The 22,912-nt window shown below is 39.7% G+C and overlaps 1 protein-coding gene across 6 annotated transcripts in view; it reads right to left on the reverse strand.

Moving 5' to 3' along the window:
• Nucleotides 1-22,912, reverse strand: part of FRMPD4 (FERM and PDZ domain containing 4) — a 497,083-nt gene that overhangs the window by 379,744 nt on the left and 94,427 nt on the right. Inside the window, exon 1 of one of the 6 annotated variants that reach the window (XM_075060515.1) lies at nt 13,562-13,664. The exons of the other annotated variants lie outside the window; for them this stretch is intronic. The gene's annotated coding sequence lies outside the window, so the exon portion shown is untranslated. Of the gene's footprint in view, nt 1-13,561; nt 13,665-22,912 lie in introns of those variants that run through there. 6 annotated transcript variants of the gene reach the window in all.

The raw sequence follows: 22,912 nt of genomic DNA on the forward strand, positions 1-22,912 counted from the left end.
ACCCTAAATAAAATCCTGGTTGGTGGCAGCGATATCAGATCCAAGCTGAGTATAAGCTTGGGGGAGGTTCACAGTAAACACTCAGATTTTGAACGCTAAGTCCAGATTTGAGGCAGACATTTACCACACTCCCACCAATACCCTTCACCCTCCACAGAAAACTATCAGACAAATGGCTGGTTTAAACTATGAACAGTATATGTACATTATACAATTCTGTAGTTCACTATGGTCAAACAGCATTAGAACATATCTTTTACAACTAAAATGCTGTGGTTCAGTACTACCTATAAGAATGCGCATTGCTGAATGTATTAGCATATTTTGGTATCACTTCCTCTACTAAGCCACTTCATTTTTTTCATATGCTCTATCTTCCTTTTGGTTTTCAAGCGCTTGAAGTGCTCTGTAAAAGAGTTTGCTGTACGCAGAGTAGTGTACCTTTGGTCATACATGTTACTCCCCTCTCCCTTTGTACACAACTAATGCTTATGCTATTTGTCAAAATGTTTCCGATTCTGTATATTTTACAATTACTTAAAAAAATAAGTCACAAGCCTACCAGAAATTACATAATTGTTCTTTAGTTCCATTTCAAGATTTTGGAAGGAAAGGGGCTTAGCATTATTTTTTTAATATAGGAATAATTTGTCATGATGTAGGCTAGTGATTTTTGTTACAGTATTGAAAAGTTAGCGGAGATACTAAATTAAAAATATATTTTTATATCACATTTGCTAATAGCCACTGTTATGTCTACTGTTTGCTCTAAGATGAGGTAATGTAACTGACCTTCTTGCCCACTACACACACACACACCCAGACCCCTTTTAGTCCATGCATATAACCAACCCCAAGTCATTTTGCTGTATCCTCAACTGAAAGCTTGTACTGTGAACTACTGCTTCCACTGATTATTTTTTTGTTTTCTAAAATGTTAGCACATACCCTTGAAATGTTTGCAAAATTGGAATTGTAACCTTTCACAGTATGAAAGATCCCCAACAACTGTATTATCTTTAAATAATTATATCAACATGCAAATGTAAATCCTAAACTTTAAATTCCTGGAATTGAATACTGGGTGTTGGGGTTTTTGTAAGGAGGGAGGTGACTAAAAAAAGGTCCTGAAAGATAGTCATTATGCAAGCCACCAATAATACAGTAAAAGCTGTTTTATCTGGCATGTTGGGGGAATAGTGGGTGCCGGTAAGTGAAAAATGCCAGTTAATTAAGAGGGAGCGAGTTTGGGTGCGGGGCATGGGTTCGAGGAGGCAGTATGGGTTTGGGAGGAGGCTCAGGGAAGAGGGCTAGGATTCGGGAGGAGTTTCAGGGTGCTGGATCAAGGGACCACTCACCTTGGGCGGCTCCCTGCAAGTGGCAACCTGCCTAGCTGCTCCTAGGCAGAGGCGTGGCAGGTGTCTCTGTGCACTGCCCCTACCCTCAGGCTCTGCCCCCACAGCTCCCATTGGGCACAGTCCCCAGCCAATGGTAGCTGTGGAACCAGTGCTCAGGGCAGGACGGGGGCAGCACGCAGAGCCGCCTCCCGCACCTCCACTTAGGAGCAGCTGGTCAGGTCGCTACTTGTGGGGAGCCGGTCGAGGTGAGCAGCTCCTGGATCCAGCCCTCCCTCTTGTGCCCCAAGCCCCCTCTCGCACCCAAACTCCCTCCCAGAACCCACGCTCCAGACCCCCTCCTATGCCCCAACCCTTGCCGGCCCCGTGCCAACCAGACTATGAACTGGCATTTGAATGAAGATCAGAAACACTGGTTTATAGAGCTTTCAGGTTGGTGAGGTGCCAGGTAGAAGAGCACATCTTTTTAATTTTCTGCATTCCCCATACTAGCTTTTTAATGGTTCCACACAGCACAGTGTTTCTGAACAAAGGAGCATTTGGAGAAAAACATTCCCCCCACACCATTTTAATTCAAAAACAATTCTCTGCTGCTGAACAAATGAATGAATATACAGCAAATGTATCTTAATGAATAACGGCGTGCAAGAAGAAAACCTTAACTTTCCACACTAAACATATGGCAGTAAAACAATACAGGGCTTCAATTCTATGATGAGGGAAGCTATAGAAATAGCTTAGATAGATATACCTAGTCAAAATAAATGGGGGCTTACAAGTCCTATCTATTCAGAAAGTAGCTACAATAAAGTTAGGCTTTTCAGAATTAACCTGATATAGTGAAAGCCAAACTGCATTGATAGACATTCCGTAAAGCTCTGCAAAAGTCAAGGGAGTTTCACGAGATTTACGTCTGCAGTACTTGACACCACCCCAAAGGACTCGGTTCAGAAAAAGCAACATCCCCAGCTGCTTGTCCCTGGAGACTGCAGAGAGGTCCCTTCACAGACACAAGGATAGAGAAGATTGGGGAGGGAAGGGGGGAATTAAAAATGTTCTGTTTGCTCACACTCTCTCTCTCAACTTTGCCCAACCTAATTGCAATTTGTGGCTGTTGGGTTCCTGAGATTCATGTTGGGGAAGACAGTTGGTACCATGCTCAGAGTACTTCAGGCACCTTAACACAGAGAAAGATTCCTCCCCAATTGCTTTGGAGAATGGATATCATTTTGCCAATATGAGAACAGAAACCCAAAGGAGAACGTATTTTCTTAATAGTTGCTAAGTTTTACTCCCAGTGACCTGGAAAAATAAGGAAGGCGCAAAGTCAGGGCAAATATAATTGAACCTTATTTTGTGTATAGCAGAAAAATAATCAACTATAGATACATATCAATTTCATAAACACCCTTTATAGTATTACAGAGTTAATCTACTGTAGGAATAGGTCAAGAACAAAGCAAGTGCCTCCTCCAAGCACAAGCACAATCGTCAGCAGGAGAGCTTCATCTTACCTTCTGAGCACAAATCAACACAGCAGGATAAGCAAGATAAATATTAGGAGTGCTGGCTAAAACTGGGCAACTTTTTTCAGTAAAAAGGTAAAATTTCCCAAAGTTTGCATTTTTCAGCAAACTATTTGCAGATTTGACTTGAATTCACCAAATAGTCATGGCCAAAAAATATTTTTTTTTCAAGACTGTAGAGCCATTCATGAAACAGCTGGAGGAAATGGTGCCACTACCCCCCTTATAACCTTTAGCCCAGTGGTTAGGGCACTCAGCTGGGATATGGGAGAGACTCATTCATTTCTCTGTCAGATAAGGAGAACAGATTTAAAGAGGGGCTATGGAATATTCTGATGCGGGTCTCTCCTGTTGAAGCTGTTCCTCTGTGTATAAATAAATTAATGGTTACGGGAGCAGAGACTTGACCTTGATAAAAACACCGTAACCAGGCTAGAGAATCATTTTCATGCCCTCTCTGGCCCAATGACTATTCAAATATTTTGTGCAAAGTGGAACAACTTCGGCTGGAGAGTCCAATCCTAGAGCTTTGTGGTTAAGGCACTCACTATGCTCAAACCCCTTCTCCACATCAGGCAGTTTTAATGGCTTACATGGCAGGCAATGGTGGCACCATCGCCACTGCCTCCTCCTCAAATCTAGCCCTTTAAAAATTCCCAGAAACAAAACATTTCAGGTGGAACAAAATGTTTTATTTCACCTGAAACTGGTTTTCAAACATGGTTCAACCCAAAGCACTCCCGAACTGCTAGCAAACAGAAAAAAAAAAAAAAAACCCCAACTCTTCACCCAGCTCTAGTCCTGGCCACCTCTTTTCACAAGATAAATACAGGATCCTCTAGTGGGGAAAGTGACACAGAAGTGCTGGCCTGAATCTGAACTTGAGGTCTTCTCTGGCAACATATCTGGTCCTAATGTCACCCAGGGAGAGCCATACATGCCAGGCACTTGGCTATTTCTCTTCCACTGCTGACAGCCAAAGAAAAGTCATAAAGGAACTAGGGAAGAGCTTAAAATATTTAAAATCGACTGATTAAGTGAGAATACTTCCATGTCCTACTTCCAATAGTCTATAGTTATTTTTATGACATAAACAATTTTATTCTTTTAATTCCAGATGGAGCATTAGGATTGAACTAGTAAGAGAGGACAGATACAACACATACTTACTCAATGACATTTCTGAAGTGTTTTGTTTTAATTTAATTTTCCTCTTTAAAAGAAGGAAGACTATAGGCTGAAGATGTAATAAGCTTCCGTGGTCCCCTGAAGTTGAGTATCTAAATCTCAGTCCATAGCATAAATGGAGCAGGAGGAGACAGATATTTAAAATAAAGACTTCATGGTTTACGAAAGGAGAGTCTATACTCGCTATTTGGGGCTGCAACTTTCAGCCTGTGAGGCACTATATTTTGTTTTGTAATGCGCCTCTCAAGCTTTCTGTTGAACCAGTCAGTCTCCCAGTGCAGGCTCAGGCCTGCACAGTCATATGTATATCCGAACACAGCCTCCAAAGCGCTGTCCTGAATTTTCAAACATTAAGTGCACATGGTTTCTGTGACAGTCACTTACCCTCAAAGGGCAAGATCTTTCTTAGAATGCTGTCATTTGCAATTAACAAGAGCATAGTGATGGAAATCGCCTCAGGGAAACATTTAGACTCCTTTGAATTCTCAGAACGCATCCTGACAGGCCCACAGGGCACACACTACTTCCTGACCCACACAATGCCTTGTGGAGATGAATAGTTGTAAGGGATAGTTCTGTGCAGATGTTGGCTTGGCTGGTAGTGCAAGCAGTCTGTTCAAAGGAAGTTCTCTGTTTAAATCTACAGTCTGTACAGATTATGAGTAAAGGATATACTAGGAATACTTGTATCTATAGGTCTCAGAGTGGTAGCCGTGTTAATCTGTATCAGCAAAAACAAACAAACAATGAGAAGTCCTTGTGACACCTTAGAGACTAACAAATTTATTTGGGCGTAAGGTTTTGTGGGCTAGAACCCACTTCATCAGATGCATTGAAAGGTAATAATGGTACAAAGCGGGTATAAATACATGAAAGGATGGGAGTTGCCTTACTAAGTAGGTCAGTCTAACGAGACAATTCTTGTCTCGTTAGACTGACCTACTTAGTAAGGCAACTCCCATCCTTTCATGTATTTATACCCGCTTTATACCATTATTACCTTTCAATGCATCTGATGAAGTGGGTTCTAGCCCACAAAACCTTACGCCCAAATAAATGTGTTAGTCTCTAAGGTGCCACAAGGACTCCTCCTTGTTTTTGTGCATCTATAATTATACGAAAATCCTTTCATTTCTCCCTTGCAGGGGAAATAACCAGCTGACTTAAGGCCAAAGGTTCTTGACCACTCTGTAGTGCTGACAGTATCTTTGTACACAGGCTTCAAACTCAAGCAAACAATGATGAGAAAAGTGCAAATCATTAAAGGGTATTAATGCTTTTAGCAGGTAAGGGTACTGAATGTCAGGGATTAAACAGAGACTGACACTGCTCACTGTAGGAGAACCAGACAATGTCCAAAACAGTAAAAAAAAGGAGATTTTATTCATTATCCAGTTTGTTAAACACAGCTGTTACATGAGGGTTTCTATTATAATTGATTTTCTACCAATCAAAACCAATATGTTCTGTTTTCAGGACTGCAGTGAAATTAATATACCAAGAATATCCTATTTTTATTTTACATATAGAAATAAGCTCACATTCTTGGTATCTTGAATGTTACTATTGTATAAGCTAGTGACAAAGTTGTTCAGATGCCACACAATTCTTTTGGCAAAACTTGTTGGATCCCCATTGCAATTTATGATTTAAAAGAAAACAAAAAACACAAATCAAATCTTTTATGCTCCAGATAGGACATTAGGCTGGAAGCATCCATGCTTGTAAGCCATGACTGGCATAAGAAAACAGATGTTCTCAAAACAAAACATCCTACTTATTACTTAGCTAAGCACTAAGTGAGGCATATTTGATGTGAATGGTAAGCACTGTTTAAATACTAAGTGCTAGAACCATGGTAATTTTGCAGATAATGAATCTGTCAGCTATCATACTACCAATGGTATTACAGCTCAGGCAAGACATCCAGTACTTTGCCCCAGCCATACATGTGTCATGTCTGCCATCCACCTTACCACTGAAATTTCAGAGTGTTTGGATATCATGCCTCTACTCCCTACACATTGACACATTGCCTGTATCCATGTCAACTATGACAGTAAAGCTTCTACAATGGTCTCCTGTCTTTCCATATTAGCAAATACCTCTGTAGAACTACAGATCAGTATATCAAGTAGTTTAGATCAGGAAATGAGGAGGGTTTTCTTCTTTTCTTTTAAAGTTTGAGCAGTTGTTTTGAGCCAATCATGTCAGACCTTTACACATGAGCATCTCAGCCCACAGCAGCTTGAAATGCGTGGTGTTGTGAAAGGCAGCCTCTTCAGTCAGTTGGTTCACGTGTGTCATTTTTAACAAAAATTTTGTCAACAGCAAAAGAAAGGTATGTTCAAAGAGGGTCCCTATTCATGGAACAATACAATTATCAACTACCTGTGAGATTCCCCCTCCACCTTATCCCCCTCAAAAAAGGACAGAAAGCCCAAATACCTCTCATCTCAGAGTCAATTTAAAATAAACAAAACTGCTATAGGTAGGGAGCATAAGAATCGTTATCTGAATGCAACTAGACATCCAGAAGCTCTTCCCACCTAGATCTTAAGTTCTCAAGTGAAATCCCAGAGGCCCAGCCCCCACCCTATACTCACGAAATAAAACTTAAATTGAGAGACATCCAGTACCGTATCATCCATCTACCCTGTGATGCCCAAGAGGAAATCAACTACAACATGAAGGTAACTACTCGGGCAGATTTCGTCGTTAATCTGCTATATATAATCTTTTTAGAAGCTGAGTCTACTAGGCATGAGAGATTTATCAATTCTTCTGGCAGATTAAAACAGGTACTCCTCAGTAGAGTCCTAAAATTAAGGATAATAATTTCTGAAGTGTGTTCAGGTCTGAATTCACAACAGGGTTGCTACCAACCTCAACACAATTTTTTATTATTAATCCTGAAATAAATTTTAGGGCGTGTGACACATCATTGTGTTGTGGTGTTACAGCAGGATAGCATATCACAATGAGTTGATTTAATGTTGTAACACTGCAATGGATGTGTAATCAATGTGGCAGAGAAACAGAAGAAGAAGGCAACCAAATGGCAACCATAAATTTGGTTCACAGCCAGCTATTCTTCAGTATATTTTACATAATGATAGGCGTAGTCACTTACAAAATTGCCAGTGCACCCTTGGGTATCTGTAATTATCTATGAAAATGAGGTAAGACCAAAATTAGATCATTGTACATATTTTCAAGATAACTGACATATTTGGTGCTATTTAATACTACCACACAACCTGGCACCATTCATTTAAGTACCTGAAAGATGCTAATCTAATGGCATTCAAGAAAAGAGGAAAGAAGTGAAATAATTACAGTAAAAACCTAGTAAAGATGAATATGCTAAAACATTCATCCTTGAGGGATGCAGTAACTTATTTTCCCACAAGTTCTAATGTAATTTTAAGTATCTACACTGAGGATTAATATCATATCTATATAGCAATCAAACTTTACATATGCTAATTGTGGAAACAGTGCATCTTCCTTCACATGTGAGCTACGTATACCACAGAGAAAGAGGAAAACATGATTTTAATTAAAGTGCTCTCTAGCTTTATTTATATGTACTCTTTTGACTTAAGTCGTTTTCAAAAAGATGTGATACATCTGGAAAACATGAAATTTTGTATTTGTGAGACAAACATTAATTGGAACACTTAAAAGTTCAAAACCTATTCTGTACCTAAACAGACAGCAATAATGAGTGGCCTCCACCTAGATAAACAATTAAATACAGGGGCATTATATATAAAACTATCTTGACTAGATGATAGAGCAAGCTAGAAGCCTTTAGCATACTAAGAGGTTTCCAGTTCAAAACCTGAAGGAATAGCTAGTCCATCCCAGCTAAAAGATGAGCAGTTAAGGAAGTAAATTAATTTGTCGGATTTTATATAAATTTAGGTAAAAACAGGAAGTGCAGATACTGGGCCAGCTTCTTAACTGGTATAGACGGTCATTCCTCCATTTACTTCAAATGAAATACGATGATTTACACAAATTAAAGATCCGTCCCAATACATTATTCCTATCATATTTTATATCAGATCTCAAGCACAAGAACATTCTGATTGGAACAGTTTTAAGAAAAAATGACAATTCATGCCTTCTTTTAAGGAACAGAAGCATATAAATCCTGTCCTTTATCCTGCTGTTACAGAAAAGGACGGCAAAGTATAGCAATTTGTTGATTTCTCTAATGCAACGAGGTATGGAGAAATGCTTTTCACAGTTTTCTTATACAGCACTTCATAGCTAAGAAATCAGTGGGAGGGTGTGCACGCGCGCGCACACACACACACACACACACACATACACGCTTACACTCCAATATTGCTAAGGAACAGTAACAGTGTGAAAGCATTCTGAATATTGGCATGCATGTCAGCATCCCATACAACCCACTCTGCCTCTAAGATTCCCACATTCAATAAAGACTGAATTTTTTTTTTTTTTAAAACTAGACTAGGTTTTCACTCAGCGAGGTTGGCAACAACAGATGTGTACATTCCCTGTCAGGGCTAATCATCAGTTTTGAACAGAAACACAGTCTAGTAGGTAAAACTGCATATTTGTGAAGCCCACAGAGGGAAATAAACTAATTCTAAGTCTTCAAATATGATAAACAAATAGGTCACTTGTACAGTAATCTCCTTACTAGTTCAGTCATGTCTTACTATGCAAACAGATCTGATAACCATTTTGGGGGAGCAGGAAGAGGAGGGGAAGTTTTTTTTTCCTAGACGGCAGTCATTACACTAGAAGGATAGAATTAACAAATCAGAGGATGAGGAATGCAGTAGATGCAAGATGTTAATTGTTACATGGAGAGAAAATAATGTGTTTAAGGCAAAAGATTTGGATTGGGGGATTGGATTTGGGTTCTATACCTTGCTCTGCTAAAAACTGCATGAGCTAGACAACTAGCTTAACCTATGTGTGCTTCAGTTTTCCATGTTATAAAATGGGGATAACACCATTTTCTGTTTTGGACACCTCAGTTCCAGAAAATGCAGACAACTTGGACTGAGTTCAAAGAAGAAGAAAAAATAAGAGGTTAAATGGTTTGGACTGCAAGTAAAGACTGAAAGTTGTATAATCAAACATCCAAAACTGAGATGTACCACTTGGACAGAGTTATATTTAATCCAGTATTTCCTACACTTACAAGCACATTTATAAATACTACATTCATTTAAACTGTGAACACTATAGCTTGGTTAACCAAAGATTAATGGAGTCAGAGGAAGCATGACAACTATCTACAATTTTTGACTAGTGTAAACACCAAGGATCAAGAGATATTAATTAGGTGTCACCAGCTTATTCAAATCCAACTGAAGTCTTTTTCCTTCTTTCCCGAAGTTCAAGTTTTTAAAGGGAGGCAGGCCCCTCTGTGCCCAAATTCCCCCTGGTTCAGTTCCTTCTTTTCCAAGCGTCTGTCATGTTCTTCAATACTCTGCTTCTGGGCTCTGCCCTAGCCTTCCTGGGTTACTTGTCAATCTCCACATATCCAATTTTCATAGGGCTGCCAATTTTGGTTGGACGTATTCCTGGAGGTTTCATCAAATCACAATCTTTAATTAAAGATGAATCTTTAATTCCTGGAGACTCCAGGACAACCCTGGAAGCTTGGCAACCCTAAATTTTTTACCAGCTCCCACTTTCAGCAACAGAACACCATTCCTGAAATTGACTCTGGCCCTGCCCCCTCTGGAATGAGTTGAATGAATGAACGATCCCCTTCCACTCCTAGCAGTCACTGGATATGTCTACACTGAAATTAGACACCCATGGCTGACCTACAGCTCCTCAGGCTAGAGGGGCTATTTAATTGCAATGTATACATTCGGGTTGCAGCCCAAGCTCTGAGACACCACCACCTTGCAGGGTCCTAAAGACTGAGCTCCAGCCTGAGCCCAACATCTACACCACAATTATACAGCCCCTGAGCCCGAGCCTGTCAGCTGGTATGGGCCAGTCACAGCTTTTTTAAACTGCAGTGAAAACATATAATCTGAGAGGGTGGTGGTTGATTTGAGCCTGCCAGATCATCTACAGCCGACTGGGTTTGCTGCTGTTGTTAACCCCCACCTCCTCGCTCCCCAGAATGTTTTCAAGGGGATAAGCTTAAAGATACTTCACTATGAGTATCACGAAAAACTGTGTGACACATTTAGAAGTGGATGAAGCCCCACTGCTTCTGTCATTTAAAATTAAATTGAAAAATGAACTAGAAAATATGCTGCACTAGACCAGAAGAAACACTACACAATGTGTCGACTAGATAATAGATCTTCCTTCTCTAATTTGAAATACTGTATAATAGTGTCTATGAAAACTTCCATATTGCAGGCACTGTAAATGCATCAGAGTTATCTCTGATATCATTTATCATCCTAGCAAATGTGCCAAACTCTCCACAAACATCTTTCCAGTCACCTAAAGGATCTTTAAATGTTTTGTTCTAACCAAGTGCTATCCCACATTTTAAACCATTTTTGCCATCATTTAGTCTTCAGAATTTTAAAACATGCCAAGTAGCACCATTTCTTTCCATTACCTTTCTATCTGTAAAAAAAATAGTTAGAATTATACCTCTAGGGTGACTTGCACTTCTTTAATGTTCTTCAATAATTATCTCGTGGCACCTTATAGACTAACAGACATTTTGGAGCATGAGCTTTCGTGGGTGAATACCCACTTTACATGCATCTGATGAAGTGGGTATTCACCCACGAAAGCTCATGCTACAAAACGTCTGTTAGTCTATAAGGTGCCACAGGATTCTTTGCTGCTTTTACAGATCCAGACTAACACAGCTACCCCTCTGCTACCTAATAATTACCTCGTAATTTTAAAAAGACAAAATACATGTTTATTCCCAAACTCACCTTCAAATGACCTTTCTGCTGACACAGTTCCTCCAGATTTTAAGATTCATAGCTCCTCTTTTACATTGTCAATTATGTGTCAGAATTCAAAGCAATAGACTTCTAAAGAAAGATGTCCCCTAGGAAGATCACAGGCCAATTCTCTAGCTTTCTGCACAGAGCCTAATTCAGAGCTAAAACCTCAGTTAGGCACCGAAAATATTTTCGTTTTGACATGCTTGTTTGCCTTCCAGTTGAGAACCGCAGAAATAAATTAAGTAGCTTCAGATCATTTGGTGTTTATAGTCATTACTCTGGACTTACTAAAATGGTACTCTGCATCCTGGTGAGCATCACTAATGTCCACTGAGGTGAATTTTATTAATGCCATAACAAAGCTGATGGGATTGTGGCGTTTTTCACACTGACCAATAAGAGTTTCTGTCACTGCCTGCCTTGTAACTTCGGGTACCTTAATGATAGGCTGCTATGGATCAGAGCCTTGATAACAATAGCCATCCTGCAAGAATAAAGTCTCACACTGGCTGCCACAGCCTACCTACTCCTTGCAGCGTGATCTCAACAGCCCTTCCAGTCCCAAGTCTCCCCAAATCCATCTTCACCGGGTTTTTATCTATCACACATGTGGACTTTTCCACTCTGATTCATCACCCCCGAAGGAATGTAACCTGCCCCCAGTTATCAGTTTGCTTTGGTACACACACACTCCACACAGAGAAGGTGGGTAGGAAAAAGGATGGAAATTAATATTTGCCACTTAGGGTTGGATACAATTACTAAAGAAAAATATCCAAGCTGTAAAAAAAGTGTTAATATGTAGTGTATTGTATTTTAAAAATTAAAAAGTTTTTTTTCAAATACACACACTGGATGCTGCTGCCGCCGCCAAGATCCCCTGCTCTCTTTACAGGGAAGTGTACAGGATATGCAATTTTAAGGGTTTCCCAGCCATTCATTCTTTACTGAACTGCTTTTGTTATCGTGTTTATTACTTTTATTCTAGTAGACGCTCCAGGCCCCAAATTAAATTGACACACACATGCTGGTGAGAGCTGTATAGACATATATAGTCCCTACTCTGAAGGGCTCACAATCTAAATATACAAGACAAAAGGTAGGAGAAGGAAAACCATTATCCTCCTCATTTTACAGGAGGAACTGTAGCACAGAGGGGCAAAGTACTTTGCCCAATACCACACAGAAAGTCTGCTGCAGGGCAAAGAACTGAACCAAGATACCTGAAACCTAAGGCAATGCCTTAACTACACCGCCACTCCTTCTTTCTATGGATGTCTTAAACTTGACATTTGCTTCCACAAGACAGATTGTTACACAGGCAATTCAAAATTTGTACCTGTATTTATCTATTCTGCACATGCAAACAGATCGCCTGCAAATACTGTAGAACCCAGATTACTTGAACTGCTTCCATTAGTGGAACCAGTTCAGTTCAGATACTCGGCAGTCTGTTAGAGTGGGAGTTTTCAGGATTCAATTCTACAGCAATCCTAAATTACAGGAGCTTAGCTGCATGCTGAAGGAGCCTTTGGAAAATTCAGTTTTATGGAGGTTAAATGCTCAGGAGAACTCAAGACTTCCACTTTCCCACATTCATCTATACTTGCTGGTATTTCAGTAAATAGGCCAATCTTGACTATCTAAATCATCTTAAAATACCATTAATTTGAAAAAATAAAAACAGCTTCAAGATACTAAACATACCCAAATCCACTCCCAGATTTTTGTGGTTTTACATCCACATTTTCCTGTTCCCCCTAAACATTTTACTCTCTGATGTTGCTGTATGGAAAAACCCACACAAACAGAGAAAACTGGCTGACTGTACAGGGGTAAAGTGATTATCCACAAAGTGCTGCAAATGAACAAAGTAAACAAATGGAAAATAGAAGGATTTTTCTCAAAATTCTTTCAATTATAGTAATTTTAATGTTACTTGTAACAAGAGCAAGCACAAAATTTGCAGACAGAAGTTTGTTATTTTTCAGTTCACAACATTCCTTTGATTGTTTGTCATTGGTTTTTCTTCTTTGTAAGTGCAGCTGTATTTTTACAATTATGCTTTTTTTGGATACATTATTAGGTGCTCTCTTTTAAGATCTATAACTGCTGTTCTTATGCTCTGTCCCTGGTCTTTATGAATTACTGTGCATATGTTCAAGTGCAGCGATGCTGAAAAAAGTGAGGCACACATCAGGGAAAGCTTCTTTTCATTTTTCTTTAGAGTTATATTGCCCCTTTGATGTACATGCACGCAACTCCCCATTATTCAACGAAGTTATGTATTTGCATTAGAAAAAATTCTCCTTCATTTGCAAAGGGCAACAACATACACTGCTTCTGACAGTGAGAAATTCCTGCAGAAACATAAAATCAGTACTGATAAAGTTTCCAGATGACACAAAAATTGGCATATGTTAAATAATGAAGAATAGGTCACTGGTAAAGAGTAATCAGGATAGGTGGGTAAGCTTGGCACAAGCAAATAATGTATTTTAATATGGATAAATGTCAACGTATTCATCTAGGAACAAATAATCTAGACCGTACTTACAGGATGGGGGACTCTATCCTGGGAAGCAATGACTCTGAAAAAGATTTTTGGGTGGTAGGGTGGATAATCAGATGAGCAAGAACTCCCAATGCAATGCTGTGGCCAAAAGTGATCTTTCACGTATAAACAGGACAATCTTGAGTGTGAGTAGAGAGGTGTATTTGGTATTGGTTAGATCTCTGCTGGAATACTGTGTGCACTTCTGGTGTCCACAGTTCAAGAGGGTACATCTCATAATCAATAGAAATGGTTTGATTATTGTCAGGTGGAGAAAAACTTTCAGTCTGTTTTGAATAAGAAACCTGAGGTCTCATAGGTTAATCGATGCCAGCTGAGATGTCTGTAAGAATAAAAATGGGAAATATTGAATTTATTTAGAATGGTTCTCTCTTCTGGCTTACTTTTATTTCTTTTTTGTGTGGGTCTCAGAACACTGACCACAGAAGTGAAACAAGAAAACCCAGTGGAAATGGCATATAACCAGTTTACAGCCACAATATTGTTTACTCCTTGGAAAATCTCCTTTTTAACCAATAAATCTCACACACACACACTCCTTAATGATGAAGACCCATTTTGTTTCACAATTCACTGAGTTCACTAACAAAGGGTACGTCTACACTACCCGATATATCAGTGGGTAGTGATCGATCTATTGGGGATAGATTTCTTTTATGTCTAGTGTAGACAAAATAAATCGATCCCCAATCGCTCTGCCGTCGACTCCTGTACTCCACCGCGTCAAGAAGTGGAAGCGGAGTCTACAGGAGAGTGGCAGCAGTCGACTTCATCCCATGACGATGTGAGGTAAGTTGACCTAAGATACGCAACTTCAGCTATGAGAATAGTGTAGCTGAAGTTGATGTATCTTAGGTCGATCCCACCCCCCCACACCCCCAGTGTAGCCCAGGCCAAAGAGTGATATCTCTTCTCATAGCTAAGGACTGTGAGGATTCCTGCATCATAAGGTAACTTACGTAACACCCTTAGTTTTAGTTATCCCTGGTGACACTAATATACTGGGATTAATCTTCTTGAGAAAAGAAAATATGGTATTCTGTGGAATACATATACAGTAGTTCAGTACCATAAGACCAAAGCACCTGAAAGCTTTGTGTGTTCCCTGTGTCCTCCTTACCTTGCAATTAATGGAAAATCCAACCACTGGGACTCCTTCAGGTTTAAAGGATGAGGCACAGAGCATCAAGAAAACATCTGTTTTCTCTGACATTATCCTCAGAAGATGTGCTAAGTTACCCACAAAAAAAACCTGTGATCAGATTTAACACATGTACAATGTGTATTGACCCTCCACAGCTGCTTCTGAGCACCTATAGGAAAACCTAGCTAATGATAAAATGGATCATACCAGAGGTGCACTAGTGAACTGTCAGGGAGAGAAAGCTATCCACGTGGGAGTCTTCTGCTTCCACTGATCTAAATGGTGCCTTTCTTATGGATTACCCCATGCTCTGTGACATTGAGAAGGCTCACCACCCTCACACTCCACTGCCACCCGCAACCTCTCCCCTGAGGAACAGCTTTGCAGATGTAGCTCTCATTTTGCCAGCTCCGGGAACTTTGGATTGAGCCTCTAACAGGTTCTACAATTATTGGAATACAATAATAAAACCCTAATTTCCCTGCATGCTTGAAGTCAGTGGTTCAGACAGAATGGAACAAACTCACGCTGAGGCCAATATGGAAGCTTCTGCATGGTGTGATCCGGACAAACAACTTGCTGGCCCAATGATGAGCCACAGCCTGACTCAGAGACCAAGGGACTGGTTTCAGTTTTAAGCTTTTGAGGCTGGGAGCTGAGTGAGAAGCAGGAAAGCTCATGGAGTCTGATGAATTCCCACTCCCAACAATGCCATATACAGCCTGATGCTGGTACAAGTTTGCCTAGTCTCCGAGTAGCTGATAAAACTGTGTGCTATGCCTGTGTTTCTCCAGCACCGAGGGTGCAAGTGAAAGTCAACACCAGAGATAGAAGCTGTCTTTTCTATTTCTGCTATTCTTTTCTCTCCTCCTTGCGTGGGTTTGTCTTGTTGCGTCTTCTAGGAAATGGGATCAGACTAACCGCTCCAGCTCATCTTAACTAACTTCTCCTTTCCCCAAAAAGGACACTTTTTTTTTTTTAAGATGGTAATAGAAGTGTCAAACAAGGGTGGTTTTTCCTTCTAAAAATCCGTTCCAGTAAAAGGGAGAGGGAACAAAGGATGTTGTTAAAATAAATGCCTTATTTAATACTATACATTTCAAATATTTCAATTGTTTTTCCTTCTTTTCTGTATCTTTAATAACAAGTTATAAGGATTTTTAATGGTGTGTTTGCCACTAAAAAGGCTGAAATCTTTGTTACTAAACTCCAAAACTTGTTCAAAATCATTTACTGTTAGAGAGTGACTGTGTTATGTTAACACCTTTGGCCTATATATTCCATCTAAATTAATACTCCAGAAAACCCCTTGGTAGAAACACCACGCAGCACAAAAAGAAAACCCAATCCATGTGAGGGGAGGAGAGAAACCACTCCAAGTAGCAAATACCAGAGAAGAGGCTTATGCCACAGCTCAAAGGACGGGGCTTCACAAGAAACTCTGCAGAGTCATCCTCAGAATTTTGCTCTGTCTAGATCCTGCAGGGCGAACAGGCCTTTAATTTTTGATGCACAAGAAAGGGATTTGTGTTCAGCACAGAAAAACTCTTAAGGACATGACTTTGAAGCAAACAAAGATAAATAGTTGCATCTTATCTTAGAACACAGATAAACCAGGAGTGAAGTTCTCAGGAGCGCTGATGGTGCTTATCATGCAAGTTGCAATTTAGTGCTCCATTTGGAGCTGCCAGGAAGCGATGGTTCAGAAGCACAAATAGATTGTCTTCAAAGAGGGACAGCCTGTTTAATTTCTTAGTGAGTGAAGACATCAATAAATAATGCTACATGGCTGCAACTTACATTTTGGTTTAAGTAAAAGCAGCTATTTTTTTATTTCACTTTTTATTTTAAACTGGCTATTACCAAGGCTTGAGAATAGCCTGCTTTTCACAGATCAGCTCTACAGACCCATGTGCCACAAATATTGCTTCCCAAACAAAATTCAATGAACCTATTAAAGCACTCCATATGCTCCTTCTGAAATCAGATTAGATTATTAACTTTCACTTGGCCTGAGGTCTTAAAAAAAATCAAAAAGTATTTTCTTTTGTGGCTCTTGCTCTCAGTGCAGTGTTTTCATATGAATTCCTGTTTGGCCTTCTCTCTCAAACCCTAACCCCCCTCTCCCCCTACACACACACACTCTCCTGTTAATAAAACAGACTACTTAATTTTAAAACCAATTTGTACTTCAGACAGTGACCTGACAACCTGTTCAGAAAGCAAAGAAATAGGGGAAAGAGTGACTCTGCAATATTTTGTTAATTATGTCTCCTATGTACTATCATTAAAGAGTAACCTGCAGCAGTACATGCACACTGGCTGACTATTATGCTATTCCTTTGGGTAAACAAAATACTAGATTAATTTATGAACAGATGTTTCTTCAGTAGTTATTACTTATAACTAGGGACTACAACAGACTAATCACCACCACTCTTGTTTCAGAGAAGTGTTCTTTATAGTGTGATAACTTTACATTCTTTGGTGTCACTGTTCTCATACATTATATCTGACTGTCATGTACATTTCAATGCCTCAGATTTTGCTGAATGCTCAGTTATGGTTTTAAGTACATTCTAATTAGCTGGGCTGAAAATGATGTCAAACAGGGATGAGTGTGCTTATAACTGTTTAATTCATTCTAAATAAATTATTTCACTATCATTAGTAATATGGCTTCACAGTAGCTATACTCACTACATGGCTACCAAACTTAGTTTATAGCGATACAATTGTTAGTGTCAATGTCATCAAGCAGTTTTAGTCATTCCTGATAACACTAAATAAAAGCCATAGTTTATGAGCAAAAGCAGACAAGTCCTTTAGAAGGGCTTCCTTTACCACCAAAATGAATTTCAATCAAATGCCCAAAATCTTTAGGTTTCAGAGTGGTAGCCGTGTTAGTCTGTATCAGCAAAAACAATGAGGAGTCCTTGAGGCACCTTAGAGACTAACACATTTATTTGGGCATAAGTTTTCGTCCTAGAACCCACTTCATCAGATGCATGGAGTGGAAGATATAGGAGCAAGTATAAATACATGAAAAGATGGGAGTTGCCTTACCAAGTGTGAGGTCAGTCTAATGAGACAATTCAATTAACAGTGGATACCAAGGGAGGAAAAAAAACTTTTGTAGTGGTAATGAGCAGGGCCTCCCAGGGGGAGGGGAAGTGGGGCCTCTGGATGGCCCTGGTAATGAGAGTGGTCCATTTCAAACAGCTGACATGAAGGTGTGAGTAACAGTAGGGGGAAAGGAGTATGGAGAAAATCAGGTTTAGATTTTGTAATGACCCAACCACTCCCAGTCTTTATTCAGGCCTAATCTGATGCAGTTTGCAAATTAATTCCAATTCTGCAGTTTCATGCTGGAGTCTGTTTTTGAAGTTTTTTTGTGAAGAACTGCCACTTTTAGGTCTGTTATTGAATGACCAGGGAGATTGTTATTGAGTGACCAATCTTTTAAAAACCTAAGAAATTACACACAAATAAAACTATGTTAAAAGAAAGTTAAGGTTGCAAAAACAAGCACTCAGAAATTAGGAAATACCAGTACTAAAGTTGCCTATGCCACTTTAATTCAGTCTCCTTGTGCATATGGGTTATGAGATAAGCTTTAATTACATGATCACATGCTATTTTTTTCCCCTCCCAGGATCCAGCGCCATTCAGTGCACAGGCTGTAGCTGTTCTGGGGATGGAGGAGGGCGGATAGTGAAGACAACCTGTCACTTATCTGTAGGACCCCTGCTTCCTGCCGTTCCTCTTACACACCTTACAACTTCTGCAACAAGTGAAGCAGAGGTCCTACAGATAAGTGACAAGTTGTCTTCACTATCTGCCCCGATTCATAGTTAAAACTGCATCAATGTTTGCATTATAAACCACTGTTTTTCCCACTGTGCTTTAAAAACATGTTTAACATGCAAAGCTACAGCCTCAGAGTGGGCTGAGTATACATTAAAATTTATGGGGGAAATCCCATAAGGGAAAAATCCTCATTGGTTTCAGAATCATTTTAGTAGTCTACTAAGAGATCACGAGAATTGGCACCACTGATCAATATGCAGATGACTGCGTCATTCTTGCACACAGAGATGCCGACCTGCAAAGCACCCTAAATCTTTTTGCAGAGGCCTATCACAGCCTGGGTCTCTCAACAATTGGGAAAACCAAAGTACTCTACCAGCCCTCACTTGCACAAACTACTCTTTGTATTCCACAAATCACCACCAGTGGAGAACTCTTGGAAAATGTGGACCATTCTCCATACCTTGGCAGCCACCTCTCCTAAACAGCCAGCATTGACACAGAAAGTGAATACAGGATCCACTGCACCAGCACATCCTTTGGAAGACTAATCAAACGAGTCATCAATGATAGGGATCTGCAAAAGGCACCAAGATCTTGGTTTACAAGACAGTTATCATCCCCACCCTTCTCTATGGGTGTGAGACTTGGGTAACGTATAAACGACATCTCAAGCAGCTGGAGTGGTTCCAGCAGCACTGCCTCAGGAGGATTCTCAGGATCAGCTGGCAAGACCGACACACTAACATCACCGTTCTCTCTGTAGCCAGTACCAGTGGTATAGAAGCACAGGTCATGAAACACCAACTCCGCCGGGCTGGCTACTGTGTGTGCGCCTGACATAAGCCAGCAAGTACTCTTCTCTCAAGTCAGGAAAGAAGGGCACATGGAGAGCAGCGAAAGCGTTTCAAAAACATACTGAAAGTACACTTTAAAAAGGGAGGCATCAACCCAACAAACTGGGAGGACTTGGCGCAAAACAGAACAGTGGCACCACACCATACACCAAGCCACAACTCATTTTGAGGAGGGCAGACGTACTCATGAGACAGAAGAGACGAAGGAGGAAATAAAGGGCAAAACAGTCCAGCCAACAACTATGTCTCCTCCAAAATTACATCTGTCACTTCTGTGGGAAAATCTGCAGGGCACAAATTGGGCTCCCCAGCCACTTAAACCCACCAATGAACCCCCTTGGCAGACATCATCCTCACTTTGAGGGATAGCTGAAGATGACCTTTTTAATCTATATGCATTTCTAACATGCCAATCATTGTAGCATGTAAGCACTGGCACCCAGATACTTTTGCAAAGATGACCTGAGGAACTGTTTACATTTGATTATGTAGACTTGACTTTTACTCATTTTGAGGAGTTTTCCATTTATTTCATAGGTACGTTTGCTCAGATTCAAAAATGATTAGCCTCTGTGCTGACAGATTCTTGACAGTAAAAGGACAAATCCATCTTTTCTACCAAGGTTTCAACCAGCTTTGCTTACACGGCTCTAGAAATTCTAGGGGTGGCTAGGTTATAAGCAGTGATTTAGATCCATGTCTATCTTGGCTACTCTAGGCAGTGAGACATTAGGCCTGTGAGTGGTGGAGACTGTCAGTTCCTCCCTTTAGGAGGACAAGATGCCAGCAAGCTGATGTTTAAGAGGGAATGTTTTTCTATTATGGATCCTCTTAGCAGATCTCTAACACATGAGCACAAGGAAGAACAAGAGAGTTAAGAACAAACTTTTAGCACTCATACTAATTTTCCTGATCTTTGCTGGTTACGTGAGAACTCTTTATTTTAATTTTGTTTTATCTAGTTATATAAATTAGCCCCTTGTGGGGCTGCTTTATAGTTTGGATAAATCAAAATGGCAGCCAGAGCACTAAATCAATTTCACTTCTCTTTTATATTTGCTGAGGTTAGGTATATCAAGCACCCAACAATGAATAAAGAGGACACACAGATAAGCCGTCCTTTGCCATGTACCCATTTTCTAAGCACAAGGAATCAGGTCTCCTTACTTTTCAGGATGCAACACTTTCAATTATTTCTATCACAGGTGAAAAATCCCATGGCTAGCTAGCCTGTCCACTTCACCCTTCCGCTTAGCCCTTACCTGCAACTCCAAAAAAGACAAAGATCATGGTGATGAATGTCATCCAAGGGCTATATTCATGACTGTAACATCATAATCACTACATTGGGATTAATGAAGTGAATAACTCCTTTTAAAAGAGCATTTGAATTTCATCTGCTATTTTGTTGCCCAGTCACCCATTGGCGATTGCCTACAATGCCAAATAGCAGCAGGGCTAGCAACAAAAATTCAAAAATTTAAACAAAAGACATTTTCAAAAGTGTGTATGAAAATTTTATTTTGTTCTTCTTTTCTCAGTCAGAATTTGACATTGACAAGAAAGTTAAAATTTCTATATATTTAATCGCCAAAATTTCAAATTCTTGAAGGTTTGACTAAAAAAACAAAGCACTTTGAGAGTTTTGATTCTTTTTTTAACCAACTCTAAATGTCCAGTTTTGGAACCTTGTAATTTTTCTTGTTCTGCAGAAAGTGTGTGGGGTTTTTTTTGGTATTTTGTTTTTTGTTCAATTCTATTCAATAGATTTCATACAGTACAGCAGAAAATGTCCTACACAGATGGAATTTTAAGTTTCCAGAATGTAGAAATTCTCATGAGCAAGTTATAGAATGCCATCAACCAGTACTCTTGATAATTGCTACTTTTAACGTTACTAGTTTCAAGGACTTCTATAATTTTATATTTCCCGGGATTTCATTTTTAAATTTGTTCAATGTAGACAAGAACAGCAAATGCCAAAAATTGATAATATACAAATGTGAATAAATCAATTTTGGCTTAATGTTTGGCTTGAATCATGTTTGGATGCATTCAGGGGAGCAAATGACTCATCCAATATTTAGCCTGAATGACGAAAAAACTCACCGTAGTAAAAACAAAGAGAAAGAACGGCTTTATCTCAAATTAGAGGTGTTTAAAAAAACCAAACAAGAGAACTAGCAGCTTGTCGCCCCCTCAGCCCTGTCTAGTGACTAACTGAAGGAGTTAAAAATGACAGTTTAATCAATCAAGAGAAAAAGAAAAGTGTCTATTAAGCAAGTAAGCCTTAGTTAAAAAGCCAACTGGAGTTATCTAAAGAAACAAGCTGTCAGCAATCACATAGTATAATAAAAATCATATGCAAAAATGTTGACAGCAACAGTTGAAACACTATTTACACAAATGGTTGCATATTAAGGCAACTTTTTAAAAAAGTCAGCTAAAAAATTTTCACAGAAACTAACGGAGATACATTTTTATTCCTGAAGGCATCAGACCAGCTGTGATTCCGTACGTGATCCTTTCGGATTTATGTTTAACTGAATATTTATACATTTTCTTCTATGGGAATTATATTTAGCAAGAAACAGCAGATGTTGCCTTTACAGATGCAGGTTCTGTTGCAAATTAGAATTCAGCACAAAAGACCTGCTTCAGTCTGCTACTTGTCAGTTACACAAGACATCTAGAGCTTGTGAGAAGAGCTACATGTTAGCACCTTTTCAGGCTCTACAGATTAAATAGCAGGCCAGATTTTCAGATGTCAGAGGCCCAAGTCTGCGCATACAAAGTTGCATGTATCAAACGGTAAGTGTCTATGCACTTGAAATAACTCACGCCAGGTCTACACTAGCACTTATGTCAGCAAAACTTCTTTCACGCCTCTGAACAACATAAATTTTGCTGGCATAAGTGCTCATATGCAGAGCACTATGTCGGTGGGAGACGTTCTCACTATCGCCGCTCATTGAGCTGGTGTTATGTCAATGGGAGAGCTCTTGCCTGTTGGCATAACGTAGCTACACAAGCGATCTTACAGTGGCACAGCTGTATCGGTACAACCTTGCTGCAGTAAGCTTGTAGGAGTAGAAATGGCCTGAGTAAATAAATCACTTAAATACATCTGAAAAAAAGACCATTTGTTTGGCTAATGGTGATAGGTGTCCTATTTAGCAAGATAATTAGGGGTACAACCCTCTGAGTGTTGAGTGCCTTGAGGTCCCATTTATTTTTATGATGATCAAGGACTCCCATCTTCCAGCAGGGAATACTTTGCACCTGGCAAGATATGACCCATTCATGTGCACATTTACCTGATTTTTCACATGTAACTAAAGTAACTGTGCACAGATCTGGGAACTCTCTTCAGAAATCCTTAAAAAGAACAACCCGCCACACTTTAGTATTGTAACTGTTGCACTTTACCAAGAAAAATCAGACTTTGGAGCTTTGCAGTGGGTAAGGTTTCCCATTGGGAGAGAAACTGGTGACAGCATTGTCTCTTCTAGCTCGATTTGT

The sequence above is a fragment of the Chelonoidis abingdonii genome, chromosome 1, assembly GCF_003597395.2.
Source record: "Chelonoidis abingdonii isolate Lonesome George chromosome 1, CheloAbing_2.0, whole genome shotgun sequence".
Taxonomy (NCBI): Eukaryota; Metazoa; Chordata; order Testudines; family Testudinidae; genus Chelonoidis; species Chelonoidis abingdonii.